The 15,440-nt window shown below is 41.5% G+C and overlaps 1 protein-coding gene and 1 long non-coding RNA gene across 2 annotated transcripts in view; one reads left to right on the top strand and one right to left on the bottom strand.

The window, feature by feature from the left end:
- Positions 1–4,907, top strand: part of LOC108447360 — a 40,391-nt gene extending 35,484 nt beyond the window's left edge. The window contains exon 4 of the long non-coding RNA XR_001862900.1: positions 1,085–4,907. This is a non-coding gene — a long non-coding RNA (uncharacterized LOC108447360). The remainder of the gene's footprint in view (positions 1–1,084) is intronic.
- LOC103617599 (interleukin-1 receptor type 2) overlaps positions 1–14,706 on the bottom strand; it is a 30,275-nt gene extending 15,569 nt beyond the window's left edge. The window contains exon 1 of the mRNA XM_017737090.1: positions 14,211–14,706. The gene's annotated coding sequence lies outside the window, so the exon portion shown is untranslated. The remainder of the gene's footprint in view (positions 1–14,210) is intronic.
- Positions 14,707–15,440: the final 734 nt, after the last annotated feature.

The following is a 15,440-nucleotide window of genomic DNA, read 5'->3' as shown; positions in this document are numbered from 1 at the left end:
GTGGCACCCGACACGGGGCCCTCAGCCACCTGTCCCAGCACCGGAAACGAGACAGAGCTGGGGGGGGGTGGTTTCTATTCTTAAGTGTGCATCACAGAGACGGTCACAACTTTAAGTGGCTTAAACAATTGTCCATATTCAAACTGGCCAGTTGATAGGTTCTGTCAGGTCACAGAGGAAGCTGTAAGCACCCCTTTGCAAGAACATCACTTCCAGGACTATGCTTGCTAACCCATGACACAGGTTCATGACGAGGAATAAGAAAATGGTTATGAATTGTGGCAATTTTGGCCTTCACTTATTTAGAAGAGGGAAATCAAGTGAGGGACTCCAGCTCCCAGATAGAATAACATCCTCAGATACATCTAACAAGGATAAACACTTTTAAACAACTTTCTTCAGAAGAGTTCTGCCCTGGCTGTCTTTTTATCCAGAAAATATCTTGATCACATGCAGCGGTATGAGGACCTTGAGCTTAAATTGTTTCTCTGGAGGTGCAAAAGTCTGGTTTCAAATAACTCAGGAAGAAATGAAAGATAGAACAAGAATTTGACTTCTTTTTAGTAGATTTCTGCTGAGAAGGCCATGTCGTTATGCGGTTAGCTATCACTGAGTAATTTATAAACAGAAATGTGCAAGTCTAGCAGCTATATATATAGAGGTACTCTCTTAGGGAAGCTGGTGTCATTCTGTGGTTTCGCTGTGCTGATGATTCATTTATACAGCTCGAGATGTTGGAGCATAGCTGTGAAATTCCTAACTTGGAGACCAGACTATTCCCCATATGTCTCACTCGTTGCTCATCTCACTAGATAGATATTTCCCACACCAGGGCTACATGCAGTGCCTTGCCTCACTTGGGTGGATTTTGCTGTCCTTGGACATCCCAATAAAATAATCAAAATATTGAGAAATATCTAGTGTTCTGGAAGGTCCTTGCAACACAGACTTTCAAAAGGCCTCCACAAGCAAGGTGTCTGTTCATTATCCCTAGTCAATGGAAGGGGAAATGGAAATTCAGGCATCATGGAATGGGGATTACACCTTTTCTACAAGGGACTGCTAATGTGCCTGCTTCTTACAGCAGCTCCCAGATTCTGCTGTTTCTCCTGGAGGAACTCACCCTGTTCCAGTGGCTCTGTGGCTGATGATGTTTGGCATCCAAGAACTGCAGTCCCTTGGACTTTGTTATTTATTCTGTTATCCAGTTTGGCTAAGCAAACTTCATGCAATTAAAAACTGAAGAAAATTTCTCTGGTTCACATAAGAATAAGGTAACGAGGCATTAAGAAATATTGAATGGTGAAAGCTGACTGGCAAGCAGATGCAAAGTAAACCACAACTATTGCACCAGCACATGTTTTATGGCTTATTGATATGAGCAAACCTGGTTTTAATAATTTGTAATACCCTTGTGCAGAGTTTCCAGATGGGGTCTTGAGGAGAACAGAAAAGGAAAGGGAAGAAAAGGAGCTCTCCAACTCTGACAATCACCAAATAACTGTGACAGAAAGAGAAAGACTAAACAGAGGGATTAGCACAATGCACAACAGACTCCAAGAATACAGGAATTTGCATGCTTAGACAGCAGAGTAAGTGCTGACATACCCCAGTTGTATATGACTAAGTGGGAGAAACAGGAGGTGATGTGCCAAGGGATCCACTTTGTCATGAGGGAGTGCTAGTTTGGCCAGAGCAGCAATGGCTGGGTTACAGACTTCCTCACCACTACAAGTTCCTGGAATTTCAAAAGACCCTTCCACTGCAACAGAAAGCAGGCAAACTGTGAAAAATAATTATACTCTCAAGAGCTGGAAGGGCCAGGGAGGAGGACACCCTCAGTGTAAAAATCAACAGGGTGGAAGGGACAAAGTAACATCTAGAGAGGCCCAGAGTCTCTGTGCACAGACACACAGCCATAGACTGGTGAAATAAAGAAATTATTTCTGAAAAAGTGGCGTTTTCTGGATTTTATTTAAGGTAGAAAACAATCCCTAGGCACAGCCTACTTAATATGTGATGCTATGTGGAAAAGCAGTGATGGAGTGCTGTTGCAAAGCTGAGTTTGTTGAAAGTAGTAAAGTGATATTGCTCTCCCTATAAACTGAAGAGGATAATCTAAACTGCTAAATAGTGACAGTCTAAACATCAGTGCATCCTAGTGCATCTTTCAAATGACAATAAAAGTAAAAAAAAAAATCTTTTACTGTTCTTCATTCTCTTATGGATAAAATGGTGCATAGATGTGCTGAATTGTGTTCAGGGATATGGTTAGGGTTAGGGATCAGAGAGTAAAAGTGCCTAGGGCTCCAGGGACACTGGGGATGGAAAAGGCATGCCAAGGGGATCATTGCAGGGCCCCAACATTGCCGCCCTTATATCTTTCTAATCTGGGCCATTCACAGAACCATTCAGTTCAGAAAAAAACCTCTAAGATTATGAAGTCCAACCATTAACGCAGCACCACCATGTTAATCACTAAACCACATCCCCAAGTACCATACTCACATGCCTTTTAAACACTTCCAGGGATGGTGATTTCAGCATTTCCCTGGGCAGCATATTCCAAAGCCTGTGCATCCTTTCAGCAAAGAAATTTTTCCCAATATCTAGTCTAAACCTTCCCTGGTACAACTTGAGGCCATTTCCTCTTGTGCTGTCACTTGTTACCTGGGAGAAGAGACCAACCCCCAACTTGCTACCACCATGCTGAGGTTCCTGCTTCTTCCCCAAGCTACCAGCCATCCCCCCTGCTTGGATGGAGCAAGCCCACAGCACACAGCACCTACCATGCCTTAGTGCAGGGCTCCAGGCAAGGCTGCACAGTGAGTGACCACACGGTCACTCACCATGTCAGGGCTGGGAGGTGAGGCTGCCTGGGAGCCAGCGATGCCAAGAAGAACAGCAAGCAGACATTTCCCACAACTTTGGCACCTTCTCAGACCACAGGCAGTGAGTCAGTAGGGGCATTAGGACATGCTAAGAAAAAAGCAAACCTAAGACTGCTGAGTGGCTTTTTTCTTTCCACGAGTTCCAAAATCATAGTGTTTGCTTGCAATCATGATCAGTCTTTATAATATATATGAAACAACATAATGTGTTCTGTGGTCTTTCATGTGAGAGGTGTTGAGGGATTTAAAAACACGGCAGTGATTACAAAAAGCCCACGGTAACAGCAGATAGAGGAGAAACTGTGTCCAGTTGAAGACCATGAAGTCATATAGAGTTACATGAGCCAGAACAACAGGGACAATAGAAAATTTCTAAACCAGTTATGGTGCTTGGCTGGAGCAGCCAACCCAGCAAACAGGGATTTCAGAGGCAAAGAGAAAAACAGATGACAAAGATTTTTGTTCATAATTGCCTTTTTGTTGGCTGAACTTAAATTTAGTAGGGAAAAAGTAACTTGATAGCTATGAAAAACAGTGACAAATATATGGCCTGTGATAAAGGAAAAACTGAGCTGGTACGTATCATATATTAATGTAGGTGTACTGGGAGGGTAATATTAAATGTTACTTTTTTATTACATGTTCCTGATTAAGTAGTTGTCTCACCAAGAAGATGAAATCATTTATGTAATGCAGGCAGTAAATCTTCTCGTTTATCTTAGATTTACTGTCCTTCTGACACACAAGTATATTTCACACACTTCTTTTAAGAAGCAGTCATATGAAATACACGTAGCAGATACAATTACCCAAGGTATTTGTTCCCTACTCCACTGCACTAATGTGTAATTCATTATCACAGGATTTGGAGGGGGCTGGGGTGGGAGATACCACATGAAAGTGCATATGGTATAGAAACAGAGGCAACAAATTTGCAGTCCTACTTGGCATTCTCTCTTTGTGCTTGTCCTGTACGTAGTGTCACGATGACCAGCAATTCTGACTGGCATCAAGAGCTGCTTAAGAAAAAATTGAGCAAGAAAGACTTGCTCTGAATCTCTGATATTATGGAACAGGGGGTTACAAATAAGTGAATAACAAATAATTAGATGCAACATAGACTGCTTCTCCAGCACGTAATGTTCTGTACCAGCTTGAAAGGGAACTCATCATTTCAGCAACTGGTTTTTTGGGAGGATTTTACACTAGACAGTATTGAATGTTATTTGTTTAAATCATTGCTATCAATCATATTTTGAAAAGAAAAAGAAGAGGTTTTAACAACAGTATTGCTTTGCTATGCAAATTTTCCTTGATTACAAGCTGGAAGAGTTTTCATTCAGACTTGGTTAATTGGAAGGCTTTACCATTTGCAGGAAAATTTGGGTAACTTTAATGAAAGTTTGCAAGAAACTGGTAGGTGAGCTTTCCTTCAAAACATTCCTGGGTTGAGAGCTTCCTTCCTAATAAAACTCAGGTCCCTGCTGGTCCTTCTGGCCGTAGCTTCAAAGACCTGTTATCTCAGAGGCATTTATTTCACTGGGGACCAGCAGAGCCCTGCACTTATTTTAAGGCCAGTTCATAAGTGCTGAGCCATTCCCCTTGTCTCCGCAGAAAGCTGAAAGATCCCAGGACCTTTACCAGTTACTATTTTGATTAATGTACAAGTTTTGTGAATAGACTTCCCAGGGAGAAGAGTTTCAGCAGGGTATATGAATAATGGATAAGCTCTTGGCTTGATACCATAGCTATGGGAACAAGAGACAAAAAAAAGGGGAACTAAATTTGGCCATTTCATATCATAATGATATGGCAGCAGTGTTTGGAACCTTAACCATTGCTGGCTCCCTTGAAGTTGCTAATGGCAGCTCTGCACAACAAGGACATGGCACTCAGTGGTTCAGAGCTGCTGCCTGTTTCATGACGTGCCTATGATACTGGCCTGAGATGAGAGGCTTGAAATTACATGTCCCATGCACAGGACCTTTTGCTGGACTTTTAAATATCCAAGTGAAATACTGGAGACAAGACATCAGTAAGAAGGCACATACTTCTTGGCAACTCTCTCCATACATAGAGACAAAGAGAAAGAAAAAAAATATTAGAAACATATATGTATCCATACATGGAAAAACTTAGAGGCTGCTGCCTGCTGAGAGGAAAGGGTTGTATTCAAATTGCAAAAGTCACCAAAAGAAGGGTAGAAAAGAAAGCCCTGAGGATTTCTGTTCCTGCTCTGCAGTCTGTTTTTCCATTGCCCCATGCAAAGTGGGACAGTTACAGGGTGCTGGATGTGCTCTACAGGGACACCACAGTAATCTGGCCAAAACTCCTCCATGTAAACTGATAAATGTTTGTGATAACTCAAAGCTATTTTACATCAAAACTCCAGCAAAAAAAATGTTTATTTATTATTAACATAGCTAATAGCATTTTAGTGATGTTTACATGTGTAGGGAGGACCCAAGGGCTATACTAAAAAGAATTTACTTTATACAATAGGGCATCATTAAAAACTTCAGTAGCAGCAGTGCTGTGTCATTTAAATCAAAATCCATTAATGAGTTTGCTGATGATACCATGTCTATTAGGGGCTGACAGCATCTGGCAGGGCCCCTGCATCTCAGCATTCACAGAACCATCAGAACTAGGATGGCACCCTCCAGACCTTGCTCAGACCACTTCTCTCTTTGTCTTAGGATAAACTTACTTCTCATTTTTGCAAATAACTACTATAAAAGAAGAGTATGATTTTTCTAGTATATCCTCATCAAATCACTCTTATTTCTGAAGGCTTTGTGGAACAGAGGAAAGGTCTGACACTTTCTGGCACAGCAATCTGCCAAAGGGAGACTCTCAGTGTTTTCTTAACAGTGTATGCAGTCAGCAGTTTTAACACTCCGCTTAACTGACCCTTTCAAAACCTTGTAATGCTGTAATCAAAAGTGCCAGGCAGAGCTCTGCCTTAAGGCTGTACTTTCTGAGAAGATGAAGAAACACCACCTTGAGGAAAGGATTCTGTTAATGTGCCAAATTTGATGTTTATGTAAGAGGAGTTTTCAACAGAAGTTGGTGCATAGGAGGAATAATGAACTGAAGAGGCTTTCGACGCACCTCATGCCTCACTTAGGATCTGCCATGGGTAAATTCATGTGGCTTTGGGTTCAGCTCAACAAATAAAATGCAGGGTTTGCAAACTCTGTAGTATTTATCCACATTATCAAGCCCCTTTCAGAAACAGACATTTCTAGACAGGAACAAGTTCACCTGCAGCAAGGTGGATGCAAATTCATCCATACCCTGAGCCAAGTTCTGATGTGCCTCTGATACATGTTCTTGTCCATCTCTTGAACTGCTCTAATCCACAACCCTCACCTCGCTGCAGACCTGTGTCCTCCCTGTGCCCTTATCAGTCATGCCCAGGCTGCTATAACCAGATCACATATTTCAGTGGGGGACTTTGTACAGAGGTAAATTACTTACCAATGCAGCCACAATAAAAGGTCATGAGGAAATAGGCCAGGACTCAGGAGACAGACAAGGCACAGAGTGGTACAAATGCAGGAGAGGCTGTTGTTCCCATGAAGAGTTTTACTGCATCATTTTCCACCTTTGCACCACTGTAGAGAAGCCTCTCAGCCATGAACCTGGTTCACCCATGAAGGCTGCCCACATCGCAGCCAGCAGCTCCTGTGATATGAAGATGTTTCTCAGCAAAGTTCAGTATGGAGCACAAGACCCTCTCTACTTTTCTGCCCTAAAAATGCATGCATAGATACACCTATGTACACGCTGCAGCTAACCCAGGAAATAGCTGACTCTTTTACTAGCAAAAGGCTTTGTAAGACAAGAACAAAAAGTGTTCTGGACCTTTTGGACACCAGGAGAAAAAGCAACACATATGTATGGGAAAAATCTTCCTAATAAACAAATTAGAGAAAAGCACTTCCAGGTGTTCTTAAGACCCTATAATCTGTTGTAGGGCATGCAACAGTCAGGACTTGCAGGACCTGTTTGCAAGAACATTGGAGTTGCAGGAATAATACCAGTGAGCCCAGGATGTCCTGTGCTTTGTAGCGCACTGTGTGGAACATGCACAAGTTTCCTGAAAACCTGTGGGAGCAACATTTGACAGCTGACCAGAACACACAGCACTTACCAGCAATCTGTGCTCGTGTGGGCGACAGCAAGATGGGATCTATGGGCGCTGATTGCAGAACAAAATGTACTGTACATGTACTGCTCACGCAACCTTACGCTGTTCCAACACAAGTGCAGAGCTGAAAGAGCAACATCAGGTTTGAAAACAATTCAGACCTTGCACTCCCAGTTCAGCCCATGCCAAACCTCATGCTTTGCACTCTGGCTCATGAAGGTGTAGGCCTCAGGTTTCCCAGGTGAGAGAGGTACCATGAGGCATCCAGAGTTCACTGTACCACAAGCATCCCATTACTACTCAAGTAATAGGAAAACACGCTTGTGAAATACAACCCCATGACTGTGGTTACTTAGGCAACATCTCCCTGCAAGTATTCATTGATCTGCTGTCCCTGGGGGCTGTCCAAGATTGCGTGTTGCCTGCCCTGTTCCGGAAGAATTGCCACACATCAAGAGGCTTCAACTTGCTTCCTCTTTACAATTTTGATTTTGATAGGTTTGCTGGTCATTTGACAACTACAGTCTCACCCTGGCTGAACTGATGCAGTTTGCAGCTACAGCAAGTCAGCAATGTTGTGGAATGAGATAAGAGGAGAGCACCCAAGAACATTTAGAAATCACTTCTGGAAATTCTTCCTGGAAGAAACCAAGCCAAATGAGCATTATAATCACTCATGTCTTAAAATTTAATGTGGCCTGCTGATGTATATTTTCAAATTTTTTCTGCAGTCCCTAGGACATAGGAGTTTGGGAATCCTAGCTCAAATTACTAATTCTGCCATCCTGCAAGACATCTGTTGCAACTAACATTACCTGCATCATTTTCTGCTAACAAATATGACAAGGAATTTGTTCCACATAGTGGGATGCTTCCAAACTACTTTTTTTTTCTGGCTCCAAAAATAACAGCTCTTTTCTCCATCTGTGATACATAATAAATATGCATTTTATCATGGATCCAGAGGTTTTTCAGCAGCGCTGGAGTCTGAAACAACTTGAAATATCTTCCCATTTGAATACTTTACAAAGAATATGGCCCTACTTATTAAAAAAAATTAAAATCTCGGTTTCATCTTTTTTATTCTACAGGGTTAGCAGAATTCAGTAAAAGTACATTCTTCTTCCTCAGTTCATACAGCATATCTTAGTATCTACCAAAAAGACAGGTGGTATCCATCTGTCTGTGCCCAGTGACACACTGATAACTTTACCTTTTTTAGCTGCTTGTTCCCTCCTCTTCTTTCACATATCACATGCTGTTCACTTCAAGGATGCATACATTCTTTATATATGCCTCAAATGCATCAGTTGTTAAAATTAGTTTCCAACAGTGGTAAAAAAAGTAAGGTTTGGTCCATCAGTTTAAGTCCCAACACACCATCACAGACTTGAGGGGAAAAACAAGTCCATTAATGTACCTACTTATTCACACAACCTTATGCAAAAAGGTTAAATTGGGATTATCCAAACTGACACATCTGGCCTAAACAACCTCAGACCTGGGCACTGAAAAAATCTGACCCTGTCTCAGGACTACCCATTCCAGCACTGCACAAGCCAAAGGTGATGGGGGGCAACTCGGTAAAGTATGGCCAAACCTGTTTGCCCAAGTCCAGCTCTTGAAGAATTCAGATGTATTGTCTCAATGAGGTAGAGTCTAGGTCTCTAGTCAGAGTCTATTTACACAGCATTTTGATTTCCCTGCAGTACCTTTTAAAGATCATAAGTAAGCTTAATGTCATTTCTCTTGCAAATAAAAAAGCAATATAAAACCGTAATAAGTAAAGCAATATAAAAAGTGCAACATATCTATGTGGAAAGCTACTGACATTTACACTTGCACTATTTCAAGACTTGTGAAATTATACACTCACAGTTCTACAGTACTCAAGAAATAGCAGACCTGCCAATTCCTAGACCTGGAGATCAGAGACTGAGCGGAGAACAAAACACAAGATGTTGTACCTCAGAGGGACCCCTTTGGTAAATGACAGCAAAACGGACTACAAACCATCTGTTTCAAACCTTGAAGAAATCCAACTACTGATGCATTCTGCTGGATGCACAAAGGGCTTGCCAGTGTTTGGGTGCTGTAGTAAGCTGTGAGCAGCACAAGTCAAACGTCACAAGATCGCCGGCTCTCCTGAGCAAAATTAGACACAATGCCTTTCCAAGATGGATGGACCTGGCACTCAAATCATACTCAGCTGCAGTAGGCTGAAGCTTTTAAGTGTAGTGAAGTGAGAATTTTTATCTCTTTATAGATGAAGACATTGAAATGTGTTTCTAACACATCTAAATGATAGCACTTAGACAAAACCTTTGGAGGTTTTGGTGTTTGGGTTTTGGGGGTTTTTTGAAGGGAAAATTTTGAAAGAAGAATCTAAAGGAAAAGTTAAGAGGATGTCTCCAGTCTTACCCAATGTCTCTTTTAGTGGCTGCTCCCTACCAGCTTCTGCAGGCAGCGTTGTTCCACCAACCTCAGACAAGTATGAAGGGAAAAATATCAAGGTGCCACAAATGAATTTTCACAGTAACCAGCTTTGTCTCTTGAAACTTCCTGCCACAACACATCTTAAAAACATATAGTAAGGAAACAGCTACTTCCACCAATAAGCTAAGACTGTGCATTAAAAATGTGCCATATTTCTACTGCAAAAGTATTCTTACCTTCTATGCATTACTAGGAGTTTGCCTGAAATAATCATTGAGGCAGGAGTATAGCAGTGACCCTGAAGGTCCTTCCAGGAAGAGCCTCCCTGCTTTAGGAAAACCACAACAGAAACACCAAGTGCTAGAATTAATCAAACTGCTTTTTAACTGTGGATGAATGAAATTTTCGGTTTCCTGGATGCCTTTTTATAGTAGGCTTGTATGTTAAAGTCTTATGAATCTGAGAATGGATATGGTCATCGTTAAAACTTTCCAAGGTGAGATTGAGAGCCTCTTACCATAAAATAGCAATGCAGCCTTCTTCACCTGAGATGTGAACCTCTCTAGATTACGGATTGAAGCAGGTTATCCTCACATGCTCATCCAAACAAGTGAAAAAAAAAGTGAAATGTTTGTCACATACAGAGCTGTCAAGATATTGCAAGAAGCAGATATTGAGCACCGCAATTAGAAGTATTTACATGCATAGTATCAATGTTTTCACCTCAAAAGGACACTACTTAGTTTTTTATCTCTGACCATGACAGCTTCCAAAAAATATTTACTGCCACTTCCTCTGCAAACTTCAGATTTTTGAGCATCTCCCAGTCTACTGCCATTGCACAAAACTCCCTTAAGAAGCTATCCTGTGTGCCAGCAAGCACTCAGCATCTCTGCTGAGAGATATGAACTCATCCCAGATCTTACAGGAAAGAAACCGGATGCACTTTTCTGATGGCCACATCTTCACAAGAATGGTGTTTCCTAGGGTGAGATTAGAACTTGGAAAATGAGCTTGCTTAATGGCACCATATTTCAAATCCAAAAGGAACTTCTAGGCCTCTGCATTTGGTGTGTGAGAAATATCAGCACAGACAATACTTCCCAAAGTAGTGAAGGTGGCTATGACAAAATTCATTAGTCAAGCCTCAGAGTTACCACAGTCAACTTGGAACCAAGTTAAGTTGTGAATGTGAAAGTATAGCATTTGCTGATACACGTTTTACAAACAGATGGCAAATTTAGAAACAAGATTTAGATTTTGCCTGCTCAAAACTTCTTAGAATCATAGAATAATTTAGGCAGGCAAAGACCATTAAGGTCATTGAGTCCTACAATAAACCTAACACTGCAAAGTCCACCATGAAACCATGTCTCTAATCATCACATCTATGAGCAAATGTCTCAGCTGCAGTTTTCTAGGAGAGGTCCTCCTGTTTCTGCAGCACTTAGGTTTTCTGCGATTTGCAAGGCACTTTCTAAGACAATGCTGCTTGTAAACATTCAGCCTCCAGCTGGTATGTCTTGGACCTGGATTTGGAAGAGTGACCACAATGTAAAACTCAGCAATCCACATAAAATCAAACAAAATATTTGCATTATCTGGTCCCTCCAGTCTCTGATCTTGCAGGCTGTTATTAAATCTACAGAGTATCAAAACTTCCACAGATAAGAGGGAACCATTTTGCAGCTTCAGCCCTTTGTGAAACTACTCCTTTGCTTGCATATTAGCCTGAAGCTCTTTGATTAAAAGCTGGAGTGTCTTAGGACAGTTTGCACCAGGATACATGCACAGTTACACATTGCAGAGCAGAAATACAATCCCAGTACCACACAGTTGTGTCTTTGCTAGAAGTAGCAATGGCTGTATCCACTAAAAGAATCTCCAGTGTGTTGCTTCAACCCATTACTTTGCAAAACAAACACTGCTCTTTGGCAGAAACAGAAGTATGATAGCTAGTTAAGGAAGGAAGGAAAGAGAGAAGAGCAGACAGCAGAAAAAAAAAAAAAAAAGCTGATAAAAGCAGAAGGGAACAGAAACAATAACATTTCTTCAAATAAAACTGAATTTACAGCTGCCACAAAAATACAAGCTTCTCAAAGTTCTGAGACGTTAATGAGTCCTGCAGGGCCTAAAGGCGTTGTTGGCAGAGGGAAGAAAGCTGCATCTCCTGCTGCAGATGAAGCCAGGTGTGAGAAAATCCTAAACAGGTCTCACCCAGCTGTGGGATCTGCTGATGGGAGTTTTCCCCAGCTGGTGGCACCCAGCTTGGCTGCACCCCAAGGTGCAGCACCAGGCACAAAGCCTCACCAGCCTGCCCAGAGCCAGTGACCTCCAACTGTGGGGCACAGCTGTGGGCAGCATCCAACCCCAGCTCCACTGGCATGCAGTCCCTGGCATATCTACTCCTTCTCCCAGGGGTCTCCAGAGACTTCTGGTGTATTTGGCCTCATCATGCAAACATCTCACAGATACTAAGAAATCATGTTTTCCTCCCCCCAGAGCTGTTATTACAAAAGACTAGGAAGAAGACCTAAGAGCCCTTTTAACTATCTCAGTTACAGGAATGTATACCATGGTCTTCTTGACTAGAAACAAAACTGAAGCTAAAAGGGTTGGTTCTATTTACAGAAGTGGAGCAAAAATATGATAACCGCTTCACTTTGTTCACTGCTGCAGTGAATCTCAGCTGCAAACTGATCCCAGGGGAAAAATATATTGGACTGATTTCAGTTAAGAACCCAAATTGTGAGACTTTCACTGTGACAGTGTGATCAATGACAGCTGAATAAAGCCCTGTTTGATTTGCAGACACATGTATGTGCCACAAGGAACACAAGGGATGTGCTCCTTTTGCCCACGTGCTGTGGCATGAGGGGTTATGCCCACATCCCAAACCATCAGTGATGCAATTAACTACTATTTTAAAGCCCTCAAATTGAATTTGTGGGAAAATCTCTTTTGTACTGTCTTCAGAAAATAAAGATCAAGGTATGCACCTTTAGGAAGAAGACATGTGTTTAAAAGCAGTGAATAAATCCTCTTCCAAAGACAAGCATGAAAAACAGGTATCAGAAACCAGGCACCCATTGTAGGTACTGGTTTTACAGCACAGCACTATCACCATTTTTCCACATTTTCTGCCTAAACCTCTTTTTGTTTTACTTGGCACATTTTTCCTCAGAAAACAACTAGTTTATACCTCCTCTCTAATGAAATTATCTGCCACAAGCTCCCTTGTCCCTCAGTGAGTTGGAGACACAGGTGGCTGAACCCCAAGGATTTCTCATTGCTTGTGTTTAGTGCACCCAAGGAAGGGCTTGGCAGAGCCTGAGTTGTTGATGCTTTCCCCCTTCTGCCCCAAGTCTCAGTTATTGTAACAAAACCATCACTCTGAGGCACCTGCCCAAAATATGGGTGACTGGCACTTGTTTGTCCACATGTCTGCAGCTGAGATCTGTGGGTGCCATGGCCTGACAACAATGAGGGGCTTCTCTCCTGGGGCAGATGGGGCAGCTCAGGAGTGAAAACTTTGGCCAGCTGGACAGAACCTCACTTCAGTGCTTCATATACAAAAATCACAGCGGGGTAAGCATTTTCCATCTTAGTCTTTTCCTTTTTAATCAGAAAATTAATTTGCCATTTAACTGATACTTCTCATGGGAAAAAATGCTAGTCTTGTGAAATAGAGACACTCTGGTCACGAAAGGCAAGAGGAGGTCAAGTTGACCGAGACAGAATATTTTGTTTGATACATCCTGCAATACTTGATCAATGGCATCAAATTTGTAAAGCACTTCAATGCAGCTCATGGGGTTTTATACATATACCCAACCCCTCAAAATTGTAAATGTAGCCTGAAGCAACACATTTCCCTTGGAGACAAACTTTGTGAGCTGGGCCATGAGAGAAGTTGTCCATTCAATATGCACTGTATAGGGTTAATGAATTCAGCAGCATCAAAATGCCTTTGGAATTCAAATTATAGTCAGCATAATGATATCTTCGTGGTTCTTGCAAAAAGCAAAATATTACCGTTATTACAAATGAAGAAATTATTTTTGACCAAATACTGCAGTGTTTTCCTTTGAATTTTCTGAAACAAAATGCTTTTTAAATTCTCTTTTGTAAAGAAACAAATAAGTCTAACCTTTTGTTCTTTATTTCAAATTAGAACCTTAATATTAGAAAAAAAAAATGCTTCTAACTCTCCCTCAACAGGAGTGTAGAGTACTTGTGAGAAAAAAAGTACTTAAGATGATATCCAGGTATACATAAGGCTACAAACTAATTAATGAGGATAAAGAGAGTTTTTGAATAGTCTCACAATGACCATCTGTTGTAGAGGGAATATGGCTCTTCAAGAAAAGTCTACAAATGCTGAGCAGTAGAAAGAAGTGTCTGGATTAAGTTAGGAACATTAGACCTGTTATATTCCAAATTTTCAGCATTTTTAAAATGTCCTTTTTTAAAAACACATGCAGCAGATGATGAGCTCTGCACTGAGGAGTTTAGCGTCATGGCAAACATGCTAAAAAAACCCCTGGTGGCATGTGGGTACCTAAACTCAAGCATGTGGCTCTCTTCCAGAAGTCCAAGGTATGTGAGACAACCCCACTTCCCTGGGAATCCCAACATTTCTGCTGCAGCAGCTGGAAGCCAACCAGAATACCAAAGGACACAAAGGCTTTAGGAATTCAAAGTAATTCTTCAGCAAATATTCCTACCTTGGGTCATCCATAGAGAGATGGTGCTAGGAGCAAACCTGGAATTCATTTCCTTGCTGCTTTGTGCAGGTTACAGGCAAAGTTGTCCTCTATCTACATTTTGGGTTGTCACTTCTAATCCCTGAGTTTGTACACTGGTACCAGTAAGGAGCTCCTCTCCAGCTGCAAAGCCTTCAGTGCCTTCCTGGGTTCATCGTCTGTAACACCACTGCCAGTTCAGGTCTCTGATTTCATGAGCAGAACTACTGATCCTTCCCACACCACAGCTGCTCATGAAGCACATACTCACCCAACACGTTTTACAAGGTCCCTTTTAAAGCAAGGTGACACCAATGAGCGTTGGTCTCAATTTCATAAACTGCAGCTTTTTAAAAGCTGATTTCCAGGTCCAGCCATCTCAGCACTGCAGACTGAACCAAGAACAAAGCTGGCCACTCTAAGCTGTGATGTCCTTGCTCTGAATTGGAGCCCCGGACTTTAGATTTACCAAATCCCTTCATCTTAAACATGTGAAGAACCTGATTGCCGTCTTCCATGACTGGCAGTGGGCACGAGTTTATGCACGTCACTGAACGTGAGTTTAATGATGCCGCTGAACAGCTGTGTGATATGAAATAAATCACTTCATAAAATCCCTGGTACTCTCTCTAGTGTAAAACTGAGATTTGTCCCACTGGCACATTTTGAAAAGCACTAGAAAAATGTTTTTATCTGAATGGCAAATAATAGATGAATTCATGCTTAACTTGCATTTTTCCATTTTAGAAAAATTAGTTTAAAAAAACCTATCATAGCAGCACAGTAATGATAATTGCAGCTTAATTACCCATAACTGATTCTTTATGCCCTGAAATAATTTATTCTCCTTTTATACTTGTCTCTGATATCCATTAGAGTCATTACAACTGTGAGCCTATAATTACATATTTTGCATTTTAACGTTCTATGCCAGTATGTGCTCTCTTCTTATCTTCCAGCTAATTTCATTACCGAAACACCAAGAAAATTTCCATACGAATTTTCCCGAAGGTTTTGGGATTTGATTGGGGTTGGTCTAGCACTTAATGAAGCCTAGAGAGACAGTTCTTAGGACACAGCTTCTGTATGCACCCACCAGTCTGGCTTTGCCAACTGCTCTGTGTAGGCTGCTATGAGTTTTCTCTGTTTTGTTTCTTTTCTTCTTTGCCTCTGTTTCATGAGTCCTTTTACTCAGAGTTCAGATTAAAATGC

Source organism: Corvus brachyrhynchos, unplaced genomic scaffold, assembly GCF_000691975.1.
Source record: "Corvus brachyrhynchos isolate BGI_N302 unplaced genomic scaffold, ASM69197v1 scaffold83, whole genome shotgun sequence".
NCBI classification, from domain to species: domain Eukaryota; kingdom Metazoa; phylum Chordata; class Aves; order Passeriformes; family Corvidae; genus Corvus; species Corvus brachyrhynchos.
The sequence above is the reverse complement of the archived record's forward strand: the minus strand, read 5'-3'. Positions and strand labels throughout refer to the sequence as shown.